The sequence below is a fragment of the Echinops telfairi genome, unplaced genomic scaffold (genome assembly GCF_000313985.2).
Source record: "Echinops telfairi isolate 266 unplaced genomic scaffold, ASM31398v2 ScPeMD7_7469;HRSCAF=8507_1, whole genome shotgun sequence".
Classification (NCBI taxonomy): domain Eukaryota; kingdom Metazoa; phylum Chordata; class Mammalia; order Afrosoricida; family Tenrecidae; genus Echinops; species Echinops telfairi.
The window spans coordinates 99,887,639-99,906,929 of NW_022111373.1; the positions used below are offsets into that span (position 1 = coordinate 99,887,639).

The 19,291-nt window shown below is 36.4% G+C and overlaps 1 protein-coding gene across 1 annotated transcript in view; it reads right to left on the reverse strand.

The window, feature by feature from the left end:
• NDUFS4 (NADH:ubiquinone oxidoreductase subunit S4) overlaps positions 1-19,291 on the reverse strand; it is a 107,758-nt gene that overhangs the window by 62,965 nt on the left and 25,502 nt on the right. The gene's annotated exons all lie outside the window — the stretch shown is intronic.

Below are 19,291 nucleotides of genomic sequence, written 5' to 3' on the forward strand. Positions count from 1 at the left end.
TTTTTTAAGTATCTTATTTATTTATAAACAAGTTAACATCTACTTATACATGTGAATAAAGCTCTAACACCAAGAATGTTGTACCTTTTAACATATAACTCTCCAGGATCTAACATATGGCATACACTAGCGATCAAAACACTAAATAAGTGGATAAATTAAAAAGCACAGTATTTTATAATGTAAATCAGGAAATAATTTTTTAAATCCCCTGAAAGATGTTCAAAGAACTACAGTAGTCCTCAAACCAAAACAATAATTGATTCTGATTCATATTGATATTATAGGGCAGAAAAGAACCATCCCTGGTGATTTCAGAGATAGTGACTCTTTACTGGAGTAGGAAGCCTTGTCTTCCTCCTGCAAAGAGGCTGTGGTTTCAAACTACTGACCTTGTGGTTAGTAGCCTAATGTGTACACCACTACAACAGCAAGGCACTATAGTAGCCCATTTTGTTGTTGACAGGTGCTGTTAAATAGGTTGCAGCTCATGGTGACCTTAGGAATAACCAAACAAAACACCACCTGATCCTGTGCCACCCTGAAACTTGTTCTCAAGTTTGAGCCCATTATTGCAGCCACTGTGTCAATGCACTGTCAAGAACCTTCCTCTTATTTGCTATCCTTTCACTCTATCGCAAATGATGTTCTTCTGCAGGGAATGGTCTCTCTTTACAAAAGGTGCAGAGCATGTGACACCATCCTTGCCTCTAAGTAGCATCTGGCTGCACTTCTTCCAAGACAACGTGTTCGTTCTTTTGGCAGTCCACGGCTCTTTTCAATGTTCTTCACCAACACAACTCAAGTGCAGCCGTCCTTCTTCAGTCTTCCTTCGTCAATAGCTGCCTTTCACATGCCAGGAGGCAACTGAAAATACGATGACCGGGGCCAGTCACACATTAGTCCTCAAAGTTATGTCCTTGTTTTTCAATATTATAAAGAGGTCTTATGCAGATTTACTCAAAACAATATGTCATTTGATCTCCTGACTTCTGCTTCCATGACTGCGGACTACTTGTGGATCAAATAAGACAAAATCCTTGACAACTTCATCCGTTTCTCCATTTATCATGATGTTACCTATGAGGATATTGGTGTTCCTGAGTTGTAATCCCCACTAAAGGCTGCAATCCTTCATCTTTTAGCAAATGCTTAAAGTCCTCCTCACTTTCAGAAAACAAAGTTGTGTCATCTGCATATCCCTGGTTGTTAATAAGCCTTCCTCTAATGTTGATGCCACATTCTTCTTCATATAAGCCGACTTCTCTGACTATGTGCTCAGCATATAGATGGGGTAAGTGTGACGAGGATACAACATGATGCACACCTTTCCTGATTTTAAACCACGTATTCCCTTGTTCTGTTCACACAATTGTCTCTTGGTCCAAGTACAAGTTCCACAGGACCACAATGAAGTGTTCTAGAATCCTCATTTTTCTCAAGGCTATCTCCATAGTTTGTTATGAACCACACAGTCAAATGCCTTTGCCTACTCAATAAAATACAAGTAAACATCTGACATCAGCAATGATATCCCTGTTCCATATCCTCTTCTAAATTCGGCCTGAACTTCTGGCAGCTCCTTGTCAATGTCCTGCTACAATTCTTGTTGGATGATCTTCAGCACAAATTTGCTTGCATGTGATATCAATGATATTCTTCTAAAATTTGAGCATTCTGCTGGGTCACCTTTCTTTGGAATGGGTACAAATACAGATTTCTTTCAGTCTTTTGGCCAGATAACTGTCTCTTAAAGCTATGCATAAGGTTTACAGTGGCTTTTTTCTACAAAGTGGGGATCCAAGTCCTTCTTTGTTGTCTGTTCTTAGTCTGGAAACTCCACTGAAGCTGTTCACTTTGGGTGGCCCTGCTGGGATTTGAACGACTGGTGACATAGCTACCAGCATCAAAGCAACACACAAGCCACCATGACAAACTGGCAGACATGTGCCTCATATGTATATGAGACACTGAATAAGTCAGACAGAAGAAGAATTGATGTATTTGAAGTGTGCTGAAGAATAATATCGAAAGTACCATGGATGCTTAAGGACAAGGCCACAGTACTCTTAGAGGCAAGGATGGCAAGATTTCATCTTACATACTTTGGCCATATTGTCAGGAGACACAAGTTCCTGGAGAAGGGCATCATGTTTGGTAAAGTGCAATGGCAGTGAAGGAGAGGCAGGCCCTCAATTAGAAGGACTGACAAAGTGTCTGCATCAATGGGGTCAGGCACAGGAACAACTGTTCGGATGGCTCAGGACTGTGCAGTGTTTTGTTCTGTTGTGCATAGAGTCACTATGGGTCAGAGCTGACTAAATGACACCTAACAGTGGTTTTCTTTCAAATTTTTTGGCATAGACTAATGAGTGCTTCTAGTACTTCATCAGCTTACTGAAACATTTCCATTGATATTCCATCAATTCCTGAAGCCGTGTTTTTCACTAATATCAGTACAGCTTAAACTACTTCCTTCCATATCATTGGTTCTTGCTCACATGCAACCCCTTGAAATGGTGGAATATCAACTAGATCGTTTTGGTACAAAGTCTATGTATTCTTTACAAGCTTCCTGCACATGCAATATTTTGCTTTTAGACTTACAATATTACAACTCAATTCTGGCTTTGGTGGGGTTTTTTTTTGCTTGAAATTTTTTTATTTGTTTGGGGGTGGTTTTTTTGTTTTGTTTTGTTTTTTTGAGTTTTTTCAGTTTAAGATACGCTGAGTATAATCTTCCTTTTGGTTTTTCCTAACTTTAGGTCTTTGCACATTTCATTACAGTATTTTACTTTGTCTTGTCCAGGTGCCCTTTGAAATTTTCTTTTTAGGTCTCTGACTTCATTTCTTCCATTTGTATGAGCTACTCTATGATTAGCAGCAAGTTTCAATCTCTTGTGATATTCACTTTAATCTTTTTTTTCTTTCCTGTTTTTTTTTAATGACTTTTGCTTTCTTCAGCTGGAGATGGCATGATACAATTTTGCAAGACCAATGACTTTTCCTAACAAATACCTTTTTCCAACAATACAAAAGCAAACTATACATGTGATATTCTCCAGTTGGGATAGACAAAACCAAATTGACTACATCTGTGGGAAGAAATGACAATGGAGCTCACTATCAGCAGCTAAAACCAGGCCAGTGGCCAACTGTGGAACAGACCATCAATTGCTCAATGGAAATTTAGGTTGAAGCTGAAGAAACTTAGAACAAGTCCCTGAGATCTAAAACATGACCACGAGTATACCTTACCTTCATTTTCAGGAAGAGATTTGATGTACTTAACATTTATGACAGAATAACTGATGAGCTATGGTATGATATCAAGAACATTACACACGAAGAAAACAAAGTTATTTAAAAAGACAGTAACCCTAGAGGGGTTTTACTCACTCAACATCTTTTGGACACAGGCCACATCAACCATCTTTGAATGCTCACTATATAATAATGTATACTAAGCAAGGATACTTGTTTTAATTTTTTAGGTATCAAATTTCAAACTACCCAATTAGGTTAAGAAATAATTTTAATTGACAGATTTTAACAATACATACTCAGAAGTCATTGTTATGAGTGCAAATTCTATTTAAACCAGGACTCAGCAAAATTTTGAGGTATTTCTCTGCATTCTGTGAGTTACAAAGATGAGGTCACATATGGTTAGAAAGTCTGAAAAGTGAAATCTAATTAAACTTTCTTAATCTTAAGATCTGAGTTCTGCCCTCTACTTTCATTTGTTCTAGTTGCATTTTAATATATATGAAACAAAAGGAAAAAAATTAATAGTCATCAAAAGGGGTTAATCCTATTTCTTTACCTCTTCACATCCCTACTATAAGATGATGGACATGAAACTTTAACAAGTTTAAGGTGTGTATTTGGACACAGACTTAAATTTTGAAATTATCTGGCACACTAGCCGATTAAAAACAGCTGTAACTCTAAAAGAAAAATGAGTTGAGTTTTTTTTTTTACCAGTAAAGAGACCAAAGCAAACAACCTTCAAATATAAAACAAAGCATCTGTGTAACTACATATGCTAATACAAACTTTTGTTTATTTTCAAGTAAATTACTAAAACTAGGCAAAAGCAATTTCCAAGGAGGTAGGATTAAATATACAGCTTTATATATTTTGGATTCATTAAAGAGTAAAAGACTGACAGTGTATTTTTACACATAAATTGCATAATCTCTAAAGTATGATCCAAAAACATTAATATAAAATTCAAATGAAAAGATCAATTCTTTATTGAGAGGCAGACCTCCTACATAATAATATGCAAGAATTTAAAATTCTTGAAAGCCAGTGTCAGATACTATACAGAATGTCCACACGCAGCAGGGAGTAAAACAAGAAAAGAACTGACACAGTTACTCTCCTGAAAGAGACATACAATGGAGAACTGCTACACAGAGCTGGAATACTACGGGTCTATGCATTAAAGATGTTGTGGCTATTTAACAGTTTAAACCTTTACTGTATTTTGCTAATTGGTACATAGAACTTTAATGCTTTTGAGAGACAAAACATTCCAGTCAGTTAAATTCTCTAGCATTGTTCATGTATTCCAAGTAGGAGCAAAGAGGAAAATAAATCTGCTTTATTGCTGAAGAATCACATCTAATAGAGATGGCTGAATACTTCAGAGAAAAGATCTTCTGCTCCTTCAACAATTTTAATATGGAAAAATCAATTTTGATTTTAAGTATTGATGTTTTCTGTCTACACATAAAACTATTATTTTCAATTTATTTCCTTGGTATTTTATAAATTTTACATAGTCTGGTAATATGTACAAAATTTAAATATATAGCTTAATAATATGATTGCATTTATTGGTAAGTAATATAATCACTGACTAACTTACCAAAAAATAAAGACAAAGGGAACAAATGAGTACTTCTAGGTTTACTAAGTCTTTCATTATGTGAATCTTTTGATATTTTCAAAATAAGTAATTTTCTTCCTTTCGGTCTCAGTCTGACACACAAACACAGAAGCTTTTTTTTTAAAAATCCAATTAAATTTCACTATGAAATTTACTCCTCCAAAATCATGATTATTTCTTCTTTCTAAGAATTTTAAGCAATAATATTGTTGTGAACTTAAAAGGTTTTCACCATTTTTTCCCAATAGTTTTTGAGTTGTTTAAGACACAGGAAAATACATTTTTTAGTGAACCTGTTTTTAAAACATAAAGCTAGTATTACAAACCAAACCTTCTATTTAGTCAAGCTTTCTCTCTTTTATCTTCTTGTGGCCTCATTTGAGTAAAAGAAAATAAGTACTTATAAACTAAAAAACTTGAAGAAACATTTTTCTATATTTAATGAGTCTTAAAAACAAAAAAGCACAAGCTAAACTGCCACCAAAGGCTCTCAAAGACTGCTGATTCTTTGATGTAAAATGAAATACTACTTAGTGAATAAAACATAAAAAAAAACCCTCCTGTCTACCCTTCAAAGAGACATATCCTTTGACCTAGTGCTCCAGACTAAAGCCTTGAGATTTTTGCACAAGAATGCTGCATGAGGAAAGTCCAGACAAAACAGACACTTGAGATGCTAGCAGGCTGTATAACTCCAATCGCAGACACTACTCCTCCCAATAATCCAGCAGAGATAGCACTGCCATACACCAAAGAAAGTAATCTCACCAAAAGAAAACTGACCCCTTGGAGGGGGAGGTGCAAAGAGCAAAGAGAAAAAGCAAATGTAAGCAGTTACCTAAGATTTATCTTTTTGTGCAAATCACTTTTAATAACAGATTTTCAAGTTAATAAACTTATAACATCTATAAATTTTAATGTTAAGAAGTTAAATAACAACATAAAACAAATGCACATGCTGCAAGTATAACTGCTTTATTTCTGACACTTTGCAAAAATCATGCAATTTTACAAATTTCTGAGAACAAGTTCAAGCAATGAAAAATTTTTAAAAATGGTAAAAGCTAACAAGAGTTTAAAAAAAAAGGTTTATTAGGTAACTTGTTGCTGCCTGCAGACATTTTAAAATAAGCAGTATTGTCACTTAGTCGGCTGAGTGTGCTACCAGTAGTACCATCTGCTTAATTCAAGTAACAATTACTTATTGCAAGTATCAGCAAGTTCCAAAGCATTCACTGTTATTTGCTATTTGGAAGAAATTATTTGTCAAACAGTGAGATGCATCAAATTGGCAAATTCAGGACATTGATTCTACTTGTTTAACGTATACATCCAACTTTAAAGTAAATTAATATTTAAATAGACACTTTTAAAACTTAAGATATTACAACTGTACAGCAATACTAAAATTTTTCATAAAAGCTTTGAAATGATAGCTGTTCTTCCCTCCACATTGAGATTTAGAATTACTAAATAAAGTTTCCCTGTTCACACATATTTATGTTTAGGATGTATATACAACTAACCACATATTCTTGCTTATGCACTTTAAGATTTAAAACGGGTGGTACTTAACAACTTACAAACAAAAAACCCCCACAAGTATGCACCTGAACGAAAATAAAATATTCAGTGTCAATATAAACACAGAAACATAGTGTTTGGCACATAGTTAGTGCTCAGTAAGTATTTATCAAATAAATCAAGACTAAAGTAAAAATGGAAGTCAACAATTTATAAAAATAATACATTAATGGACAAGATATTAATGCTTACTTCCTTTGTATTTATAAGTTTAAATAGTTCTTATTTTATGTGTTTTCTATTTTTTTGTATTAAAATTTGAACCAGAGTTGTAAATAACATAAGCAATCGTGATATGCAAGGAGTTGGTATATTAAAGAGAGATCATAAAAATGATTAAAGAACAAGTAAAAATTACACACAGGAAAAAAAAAAGTTCACACAGGTATGTCTAATTCATGGCTTGGTTACTAGGAGAGGGGCTGTAACCTACTCGAAATCTTTAAGGAGTATTGCAAATTTAAGGCCTCTCTCTTGTGTAGTACAAGTGAACATAGAAAGACAATGTGTACGCTGGGCTTGGGTATTCATCAAATGTGCTGAAAAGAGATTGGCGTGGGGTGGGGCAACTTATCCTCTTCATAAGGCACAAAGCAAAGACATTCTTCCCACTCAACCTGAATGGCACAGCTTCTCCAGGAGCAGAAACCCAGGGAACACCATTTGTCGGCTTCCCTTATTTTCTGCAGGAAATATCAGACATTTGGAAATAATAACAGTACAACTCACAGAGTAGTGTGTGTAATATGCTTCTAAACAAATTCGAAAGATAATTTTAAGATGCTATCAATTTTTTAAAACATTGAGACTATTTTTATTTCCAAGGGTAAATAAAAAGGGCAGTAGCAGCTTATATACAGCAAACATAGGCAAAAGAGAGAACAGTCTTATGAACGACTGATTAGAAATTTATCAAGTGCAACAAAATAAAATTATCTGTTTGTAGGAATTACAAAAATATTATTTTCTAACAATCCGTTCTTTAACACTACTGACAGTGTATATACTTCGAAAAAGAGAATGCTTTATTTACATTGACTAGAATATGCTAGCTGGACTTTCAAAGTTCTGTGCCAGAGAGAGATCAATATACAATTAATGAATACTTAGAATAAAATCATTTTCTCTTTGAACTTATAATGGCACTGAAACCCATGAAACACTAGGGAAATTCCTTTCATTTACTATAGCCTATTATCAGGTCACACAGATCTGAGGTTTTAGCTCTCCATAAAATCTATGTTAAGAAGTATGAGAACTTAAATTGTTAGGATGTCTTACTAGAACTGCTATGATTAAAAGGAATAAAATAATAATGCCAAATATATCCTCCACTTTAATGAGCTTGGTGGCACAATGCTTGAGGTGCTCAAATGCTAACCAAAAGGTCAGGAGTTCAAACCCACCATGCTCTCCACAAGAGAAAAGAATGGCTTTTGGTTTCTGTAAAGACTTACCGTCTTATATATCTATGGGCAGATCTGCTCTATGCTTAGAGTTCTTATGAGTTAGACTGAAATAGAAGGCAATGGATTTGGTTTTATATTTTTATGATTTGCATTTTATATACATTTAGAGTATTGAGAAATTCTATCAACATTTAAAAGTGATTCAGTCAACTTGGAAGGAAATTATATTGATGTGGTATAAGGAGTACTATTAAATATTACTCAATCCCTAATAAAGATTTATATGGAATATAACTATTGATATTTACTGTAACAGAAATTAGAGCCAAAACTTTAGATATGTGTTTATTAATTTTAAATAGCAACAGACCATTTATACAGCAACAAAGCTATTTGAAATATATTTTAAAAACTAAAAATTAAGTGAGAAGATTGGTTTTGATTTACATTTTAAAAATTTCCTTAATATCTCACTTAGACTAAGACAGCTGAATTTTAACATCTATTCAATCTGTTGCACTAGATTGTTTGGGTTATGATATGTGAAGGAAATCAGTCTTACACAGGTGTGTAGTCAGAAAAGGAAACATTATTCTAATAGTCTAATAGCATTCTTCTATAGTACTTTCATACTTTATTAAAATCTATTGTTTTATCTTGAAGTGTAGATGATGATCTATGTACCTATGACTTTATAACATCACACACTGGTCATATGGGAAATAAAGAGGTGGGCAGACCTTCCCAGGGTTGAAATATTTCATGACACAATATTTCCAGAAACTCAAAATTGTTAATATTACTATCAGCCCCATTAAAACAGTCTATGAATACTGGAAAGTTGTCAAGCTCAACCAGTGGCAGAATCAAGTTCTATAAAAATTATCTTTTTTGTTTGCTTGAAAATGATGTCCATCATGGGCAACAATACTGCCTTTAAGTGATATATTCACTGTCAAGAAACTGTTAATATATCCCACACTGGATACTCACAGTTTATCATTTGACATTGTTCTTTCAATTAAAAGGTACTGTATAAAAAAAGTAAGCTGGTTAATTTGCATCAGCAATTCAACAATATAAATATTTTGCTTATGATAAGAATCATACTTTGCATATAGCCACGTGTTTGTGTGTACATTTGCTTGGGTACATGGAATATATGTATTTTATGAGATTTCTAAAATTTAATACTTTCCATTGCTTCATATAGGACATTAAGTGAAAATACGTTGTTTTTATTTATAAGCCTTGAAAGCGAGGAAGGGAGAAATCTAATACCCAATTGTATAGCTTAGGACCACTGCCCTGATTTGTGCTATGGTGCCAACAGTTTTACCGTGAACGCTTTTGCGCCACTAATGTAACACAGTGGAAAAGACAATAAAATTTCAGAATTGCTATAAAGGTACTTTTAACTTAGTGGACTTCCTAAAAGGGTCTTGGGCATCACCAAGGGATTTCAGACAACCCTTTGAAAACCACTGACTTAGGACCAAAAGAGCCATTTTCAAATATGCAAAAGAGTTATTGTGTAGAAAATGCATTACACTCGAACGATAAGCCGTACTTATAAAATAGAAGATTCTGCCCATATTAAGAAGCAATCTCTTTCCTATTTTAAAAATTACATATAATTTACAAACAGTAAAATGTGTCCTTTTAGTGTACAGCTATGACAAATGAAGAAAAGGAAATATAATGGTAAAAAAATTGCCATCAAAATAAAAATACAGAATAATTAAATTTCCTCCAAAATTCTTTCACAATATTTTATTGTTAACCCCTTCCCTGACACCCAGCCCTTGGCAACCACTGATTATGTCTGCCCCTAGGACTTTCCCTATTTTAGAATGTAACGTAAACACACACACTTGAAGAAATGTGTAGTGGTGTCCATGGTGGTTCTAATGCCTTTTCCAAAGGCATGGCAATGGCTAAGTGTTTGGCTGCAAACTGAAAAGTAGCAGTTAAAATCACCCAGTAGTTAAAAGAGAGAACAGACCTGGTGATCTGCTCCCAGTAAGACTACGATTTCAGAAACCCTATGAAGTAGTTCTACACTGTCATACAGGGCTACTATAAGCCAGAATCAACATGACAGCACACAATAGCAACAATATGCGTCAGAGCACCTTTTTTTTTTTTTAAATAAACCATTTTATTGGGGGCACTTACAGATCAACACAGCACCTTTTTTAAAATCACTGAATTACTGGCCAAGTCATTCATTCTTCAAATTAGAAAGAAGAAATTTTGGAAGAGTTATTAATGAACTCTATAGAGTTTTAGAGTATTATAAAGAGTAAATCATAATAATGGAGCAAAGAGGTAACCTCTTAGTTCCTAAAAGATAGGGGAAAAATTTAAATGATAATGTGTTCATTTATTAAAAAGCGTATCAGATGTGTAAATCAAACCTCTTCTCACAAGCATACCTGAAAGAAAAATGAGAAAACAGCAGAGAGGAGTGGATGAAGTCATAAATCAATAATAAATAATTTTCACTCAGGGCCAGCAAATAAGCAAAACACCTTTAGGACCCCCAAGGCAAGATTTACCATAACTGAATGAAACTCTATTTTATGATTTGTTTTGAGTTCTTTTCCTCCAGAAAAGCTTTATAACACAAAGTTACTTTTTTAAGGTAATGGTATCTATATGGCATTGCTTCATGTGCATAGTAATTCTAAACTGTACTTGGAAAGGCCAGGAAAAGTTGAGAAATAAAAACATGAAGTTTTTATATGTGGAATTGAAAAATACTAATGGCTGTTCATCACACTGCACACTCAATTTCACTTAAAACGATTGAAGGTCCCCATGAAACCTTTATGTCTCTATGAAGGCAGAAGTGTAGCTAATTAAAAAAAAAAAAGGAAGCCAGGTACTGCTACCAAATCTGATTAATTTTGTACAAATCCTGATTTTATCATTTTAAATAACAAAGATTTCACCATAAACCAACCTGCTAAAATACCAAGTCTTCATTCCTTGTATAAAACAAAAACTAATTTTAAATTGATAATTAAACTAATTTTATATAATATAATGAAATGTTTAGCACAGGAACTAACATGTTATATTTATCACCTGCTGAACTATGAGGGGGTACCAAAAAATAAACGGACAAAAGCTCTGCTGGTCAGAGCTTTCATAATATGCATTCTTCCCGTTAGGCGAGCATCAAGCAACTCGCTCTGAGTTGGTGCACCCAGTAGCATTGCCTGAGAAGGTTCTCTCTGGTCACAGTAAATTTTTCCATGAGAGCAGTGTCACTCGAACCCCATTTCAGGTGATGGCCAACTTGACAGAACAGCATGTGGCTGTGAAATTTTGTTTCCTACGTGGGAAAAATGCTGCAGAAATTGTTGTGATGTTGAATACAGCTTACAAGGACATTGCTATGGGGAAAACTCAAGTGTATGAGTGGTTTTCTTGTTTCAAAAAAGGTAATATGTCAATTGATGACAAACCTCATTCTGGATGAAAATGTCAACTCAGTGCATTCATTGGGAGTTCGTTCCACCAGGTCAGACTGTTAATCAAGCTTTCTATTTAGAGGTCCTAAAAAGATTGTGTAACAGTGTGCAACAAAAAAGGCCTAATTTGTAGCACACTGGACTGTGTTTGCCACTGACAATGCACCTGCTCATGCAGCCATCTTGGTGCACCAGATTGTTGCAAAAAACAGCATGCCTCTCTTGTCCTGGACACCGTACTCACCTGACACTGCTCCATGAGATGTTTTTCATTTCCTTGAATGAAAAGGGACATGAAAGGGCAGTGATTTGACAATATAAATATTAATTTAAAAAAAACAGGGAGGTGCTGTCAGCCATCCAAACAAATGAGTTTGAAAAATGTTTTTAAGAATGGAATTGCACATTTAACAACTGTAGTAAGTGTAATGGAGAGTACTTTGAAGGTGATAGGTTGTTTTGTAAAAATAAATTTAAATACATAGCTTTGAAAAAAATTCTGGGTTTTTTTTGGGTACCCATCAAATGATTCAACACCTGAATTAATTGGAATAAAACTTGTGCACACATAGATCTTTGAAGGCATAAATTTGTAAAAGAGACACTTTTAAAAACTGCTCTGAATGCCATATTAGGAGTAAATATTTACTAAAGGAGCTCAGAGGAGAGTGATTATTTGGGTTGGTTGGACAAAGTCCCACATATTGTGCTGTATTTTGAAAGATTGGCAATGAGGAAAAAAGATGAATCTTAGGGAAGGTCACAATGCAGACCTTTAGAGTATACTCTTGAGAAATTTGTTGTGAGTGGAATATAGAGTATCCAGAACGAATAAATTTGTAAAAGAAACACTTTTAAAAAAAACTACTTTAAATGCCATATTAGGAATATATACAAGGAGTTCAGAGAAGAGATTGATTACTTTGCAGACCACCAAGCCTGTATTCCTAATCTGCCATAGACTGGAAGCTCCACTGAAATGTGTCCACTATGGGTGATTCTGCTGCTATTTGATATGTTGATGGCACAGCTTCCAGCATCAGAGCGACATGCAAGCGATGATAAACTGACAGATGGTGGTCTTGAAGTGCTTCACAAAAAATATCAACATATGTGAACTCTATTATAGGAAATTCTGAGCCAATAAAGGTTTGTAAACAAGGAGGCAATGTGATCAAATCTATATAATCCAAAGTAGCTAATAACAGAAGGAAGCTCCCACTACCATGACTCGAATTCTACCTAGCAAGTCTGGCTAGACCAGAGGAGGTACACTGGTACAGATAGGAACTGGAAACACAGGGAATCCAGGATGGATGAGCCCTATAGGACCAGTGGTGTGAGTGGCAAAACAGGGAGGGTAAAGGGAGAATGGGTAGGAAAGAGGGAACCGATTACATGGAACTGTGTGTGACCTCCTCCCTGGGGGACAGACACCCGAAAAATGGGTGAAGGGAGACGTCGGACAGGGCAAGATATGACAAAATACCCATTTATAAACTATCAAGGGCTCATGCGGGAGGGGGGAGCGGGGAGGGAGGGGAAAAATGAGGACCTAATGTCGGGGGTTTCAATGGAGAGAAAATGTTTTGAGAAACGATGTACAAATGAGCTTTACACAATTGATGTGTGTATGGATTGGGATAACAGTTGTATGAGCCCCTAATAAAATGTTAAAAAAAAAAATAACAGAAGGAAGAATGCAATGGGTGACAGTGGGGAAGGAATAGGAGACTAGACAGGAAGATCAGCCAGGAGGAAACAAATGATATGCTGAATACGTAGAAGTGGGGTTTGAACTAAGGAGATAACCTTGGAGAATGACCCAAATGGGAAAATATAAGAAGGAATAGAAGAAAGACACTTAATAAGCAAAATATATAAAAACCTTTACACAATGTCAAAGATCCAAAGATAATTTCAAGGCTTACAGTTGTAGAAACAGCAAAAAATGTGAAGGTTTTAAATGAAATGGTTAACAATATTTTTCTATGTTATGCCATTAAATTGATTTACTGTCACACATGGAAAAGGAACTTCAACTTCTGTTGCAGTGGATTAAACACAAGGCTGTTAAACTTACTGGCAGTTGCTGAAACCTTCCGGTCACTACTTGGGAGAATAACTTATGCTCCCTTAAGGAATTACAGCATTGGAAAACCCAAGGAGTTCTACCCAGTCCTATAAGGTCAGTGTGAGTCAGAAAAAACTCTATGGCAGTGAGTTTGGTTTTTATGGTTTGGGTCATACATATAATCTTACGATATTTCTAAACACCCTGTTGTTAGGTACAAAGTCAGTCTGACTCATAGTGACCCTATGTACTTACAGAATAAAACACTGCCTTGTCTTGCACCATCCAAACACTCTACCCAAGCTTAACTTGTTAAAATTGATATATATTTTCACTGCCATTGAGTCAATGCTGACTCATCGTAACCCTGCAGGACAGGGTAGGACTGCCCCTGTAAGTTTCTGAGGCTACACTCTTTACAGAAGTAGAAAGCCCCGTCTTTCTGTAGAACAGAGGTAGGAGCCCTGTTGCGGTAGTGGTTTTGCATTGCACTGCAAGTGACAGTTGTAAACTACCACCCATGCCTAGGGAGAAATTGCTCCTGGTTATAAAGAAACTAGGGCTCCTGGGATTTCTACTCCCATTATAATGAAACTATGTGATTCTAAGTACTTATATAAAATTTATAAAATTTAACATATATTTGAGATATTGAGTTTGAAGTATTGTAAAGGTTGCTTTGGCTGGTCAGTGTGACAGTCTTCGCTGCATTGTTTGTCTTTACATTTGACGTTTACTTTCTAAGAACTCTTTGACTATGTTTATGTTTATTATTGAAGTAATACTTCTATGAATGAAACTAATTTACTGGAATTAAAACTCAATTTACATTCAAATCAAGTTGATACATATCCTTAGAAAGAGGTTTTCTAGAATTTTGAGATTAGAAGAAAATGAATCTGGATATATATTTGTCTCGTTAAATGGTTAAATGTCAGCATAAATGGTAGTAGACAAATGTAAAAAAGGCTTCTGTAATTTTCAGAGGAAATTGAAATGCATTAAAGACTATATTCTGTTATATATAATACTTTCTACTTTTATATCTAGGCTTTATAATTCATTAAAATGGCCACACAGGCAGTATTCATGATTAAAGGTTTTATTAAGGAGGTTACAATGGAAGTGTAAAATATTCACAATACAGATGCATAGTCAAGACGTGAAAAAGTTCCTTCAAGGTTATAGATACCCCACTCCAGTTAGCGCTGACTTGAAGGCACTCATTTCCATAGGTTAGCGAGTGAGCTCCGCCAATTATGTGCCTAGAGGCACCACGCTCCACAAGCCAACCTTGTGCCCCAAACACGCAGCTTTACTAGGAAGTCCATCACTATGTTTCATGCTTTGGCTCCTGATTCTGCTGCGGCTGCTGCTGCTCTACCACTTCTCAAATGTCAAGCAATTTTTAACTCAGGAGGGTCACTGCAGAAGGATCTCAGGTTCAAATGACACCCTCTACTCCTAGCTCCTGCTGGTAGCGAGATGCCCACTTCCTGCTTCGCAGAGGGAGGGCTCGTTTTATACCCATGGTGGCAATCATAATGTTAGCAATTACTCATAATGTTAGCAATTATTCTAAATCAGTGTCTTTCCCACTTCTGTACCCAGATTCATGTGGGGAAAAGGTTGTTTGGTGGGAGTTACAGAGATTTTGGTCAGAAGAGCTACATTAAATAATGCATTGACCCTTCAAAGATAAAATATATATACCTCAGACTGATGTTGGGTATACTCTAATAGGCTCTGACTCATAGTGACCCCTATGTACAACAGAACTAAACACTAACTATTTGAACCTGGGCCATCCTCACAATTGTAATGCTTGAGCCCATAGAGATTCCTGGTCTCAGAAACCCAATGGAATAGTTCTACTCCGTCCAAAAGGTGCACTATGAGTCAGAATGGATGAGATGGCAGTGGGTATGGAGAACCTATCGTATACCTCACTAAGTATGAAATGTTTGCCTACTATTTGGAAAATAAGCAAATGTCAACAGGAAGAAGAGTCAGAGGGTGGGCATAAAGCACCCAGACAGAGTTAACAGGGACTCTAAAGGCTGTGAAGGAGGAAAAAGAAAAAGTCCCAAACTTTGTATATTTAAAGCATATCCCATACAAGAAATTAATGCAACATAACCCTAGAGAGGATGGTAAAAGCTAAATCAAACAAGCCCTCAAAGTACATGTTAAGAATTTAATTTTTACTCTAAGGGCAATAGGAACACACTAAGGATTTTATACAAGAGAGTGACAAAATCAGGCAGCTTAAAAAGACTATTTTGGCTGTCCTGTGAAAAATAAACTTGAGGAAGATTAAATATCTGTAGAAATCCATTTTGAGGATACTGTGGTCAAGTAGGTAAAAGATGACCATCTACATTAGGAAGCTAGCAATGTCTGTAAGCAGCCAATCTGTTAAAGATAAAACCAATACTGAGCACAGGATATATTCTTCAAATTGTCTACTTTCCTATTTATCTGTCTATATTTTTAATCATATAAATAGAGGTTTCAATTATGAATAATTTAATTTTAACTATATATTCAAAGTTCAGTAATACAAACTAATAACAATTTACTAGTAATAATATAATCATAATAAGTTATACAACAAATAGAAGAAACAAGATTGCTAAAAAGTCCTAGAAACCTTTATTTAAAAAATAACAATATGTAAAGTTTCTCAACATATCCTCCATCTACATACACACTTCTGAAGGTGGTATTACCGTCTAACTAGACTTTCCCACAGAAAAGTCTGTGCCACATCGAAAAGGCAGTTTTAGCATCAATGATCGCATCAAACCATTGAAGACTATGGGGAACAAAAGAGGCAGAGGAGAGATCAGGGATGTAGAGTGAATGAGGGAAGGTTTACAAATGAAATTCTTATAGAACAGCCCTTGAAGAATGAGCAGATACATTTTCGTAATGGTAAAAAAATAACAACAACACCTTCCTCATCACAACTTCCTTGACCTAATTTCACCAATGCAGTCTTCAATTTTTCTTAAAATTTCTTCCTAAAAAGGCTCTAAGATGGTCCTGTGTCCTAGAAAAACTATCAAGATTACCCCTCTGGAGTTCCAACAACCAGCTGCCATTTTCTGCCCTCTCTGCCTTGTTTTAACTGGCTCAGCAATTCTGGAGCAGTTCTGTCTGACCAAGAGCTTCCCTATGAACGAGAATCAACTCGACAGTCATTGGGTTTAGCTTTTTTTCCCACTAGTCGATCCCCTTGGAAGTCACTCTTTGCATTGGACCTTACACTCTGGACTGTATTGGTAAATCCAAGATTTGTCCATGGGTACAGTCCCTTCCATAAAAACATCTTCACTGCCTTCCATCCAATGGAAGATCAGCTTGCTGAGCTACCTTTTCTTCACGAAATGCTTGTGACACCCATCAATCCAAAACTTTGCGGAGGCTAAGATAATCACTTAAAATCGAAAAAGCTAAACTATGTCAACGAGATGGATTGACACAGTGGCTGCAACAATGGGATGGATCATGCATAGGAACAATTGTGAGGATGGTACAGGACCAGAGAATGCTTCATTCTGTTGAGCATAGGGCCAACTAGGGGTAGGAATAGGCTCAGTGGCACCAACCAGCAAAACTATGAAGCTACAGCTTGGGGAAAGGGGGTACGTCTGATTAGAGCATACGGAAGAAACGAAGAGGGAGGGGAACACATCCTGACCACCTAGCCCCGAGGATTATATTCCTGCTCAGAGCAGACAATGCACAGAGAAGACCATAGGTCCAGCCCCACCATGAGACGACATCCCTCAATGAACCATAGTACTAGGGGGACAGCACTGAAGGCACAGTGCAGGAATTGTGCCCAATCTGACCCCATCACACTGGGACAAAACACTAAGGGCATGCAACAGAGCAGCAAGGGGAGAAAAGTGATGAAATCCCTGGGGAAGACCAAAAATAGACTTTGGAGACAGAGCATGGCACCCCATCAGACTTGACTACAAAACACTTGTAAAGGCCAACAAACAAACCTTGAACTATTTACAGGCTTTTCCATTTTTGATAGTGGCTTTCTTTTTGTTGTTGTTTTGTTGGTTTTGACTTCCTTTGTTATTTTGTTTGTCTTTGCCCTTATTAATATCTATGCATGTCTATCTAGATAAGATAGGCAGGATAAACAATTTGGAGATGAAACGAACGGAATGGATGGTGGGGGGATACAGGAGAAGGGGAGGTAGAAGGAAGGAAGGCACGGGGGTGGTGAGAGGGAGAGGAAGGGGTGAGGTGAGGGGGTGAACCCACCCTGGGACAAGAGAACAAGTGAACTAAAATCAATGAAAAGAAGGGCGTAGATGCTTAGTGGGGCTTAATCAAGGGCAATGTAGCAGCGAGGAATTACTAAGCCCGAATGAAAGCCAAACAAAATGGTGGGACAAGAAGAAAGTAAAAGGAAATAGAGGAAAGAACCAAGAGGTAAAGGACATTTATAGAGGTCTAACACAGACATGTACATATGTAAGTATATTTATATACAATGAGAGTGGAATAGATCTATGTACTTATATCTATATGTTAAGAATTAAGGTTGCAGATGGACATTGGGCCTTGACTCAAGTACTCCCTCCATGCAAGAACACGTTGTTCTAATCACCTGGTATTCTGGGATTATCACCTTCCCGTTACCGATCGCTGAAGACAAAATGGGTGTATAAGCAAATGTGGTGAAGAAAGCTGATGGTGCCTGGCTATCAAAAGAGATAGCATCTGGGGTCTTAAAAGCTTGAAGATAAACAGGCGGCCATCTAGCTGAGAACAAAGCCTACATGGAGGAAGCACACCAGCTTCTGTGATCATGAGGTGTCAATGGGATCTAGTATTAGGTATCAAAGACCCAGAACAAAATCATATCCAATGTGAATGGGGAGTTGAGGGGAAGCATGTAGTGGAGACCCAAGACCCACCTGTAGACAATTGGACATCCCCTCAGAGAAGGGTCACAAGGAAGAGATGAGCCAGTCAGGGTACAGTAAAGCACCAATGAAACATACAACTTTCCTCTAGTTCTTTAATGCTTCCTTACCCCCACTATCATGACCTCAATTCTACTTTACAAATCGGGTTAAACCAGAACATGCACACTGCTACAGATAAGAGCCCAGAACACAGGGAATCCAGAATAGATAAACCCCTCAGGGCCAACAATGAGAGTAGAGATACCAGGAGGATAAGGGGAAGGTGGGGGAAGAAAGTGGGAATCAATCACGAGGATCAACATATAACCCCCTCCCATGAGATGAACAACAGAAAAGTGGGTAAAGAGTGACAGAGAAGACAATGTAAGATATTAAAATAATAATTCATAACTTCTCAAGGGTTCATGAGGGAGGGCGAACAGGAGAGGGAGAGGGAAAATGAAGAGCTGATATCAAGGGCTCAAGTAGAAAGAAAATGCTTTGAAAACGATGATGGCAGCATATGTACAAATGTGCTTGACGCAATGGATGTAAGGATTGTGATGAGATGTAAGAGCTCTCAATAAAAGCATCTAAACAAACAAACAAACAAACAAACTATGTCAGAACCCTACTTCAATAGCTTCAGTACAACCAATAGTAATTCTAAGGTCTTTCTCCCTCGGTGTCTGGACTTCAGAAACAGTTTTCTTCATTTGTAAAGGCTGACAGTCTTCTCTTTCTTAGCTTATCTTCGATATCTTCCCAACGTTCCTTAAAATGCTTGGCCCATCTAAAAACGGTTGTTTCATGTAGGGCAGCATTCCCATAAATGTGCTTCAGAGCTTTAATGATTTGGGATGTGAGCTTGAGTTTTGTTAAAAATTCGATATATTATTGCT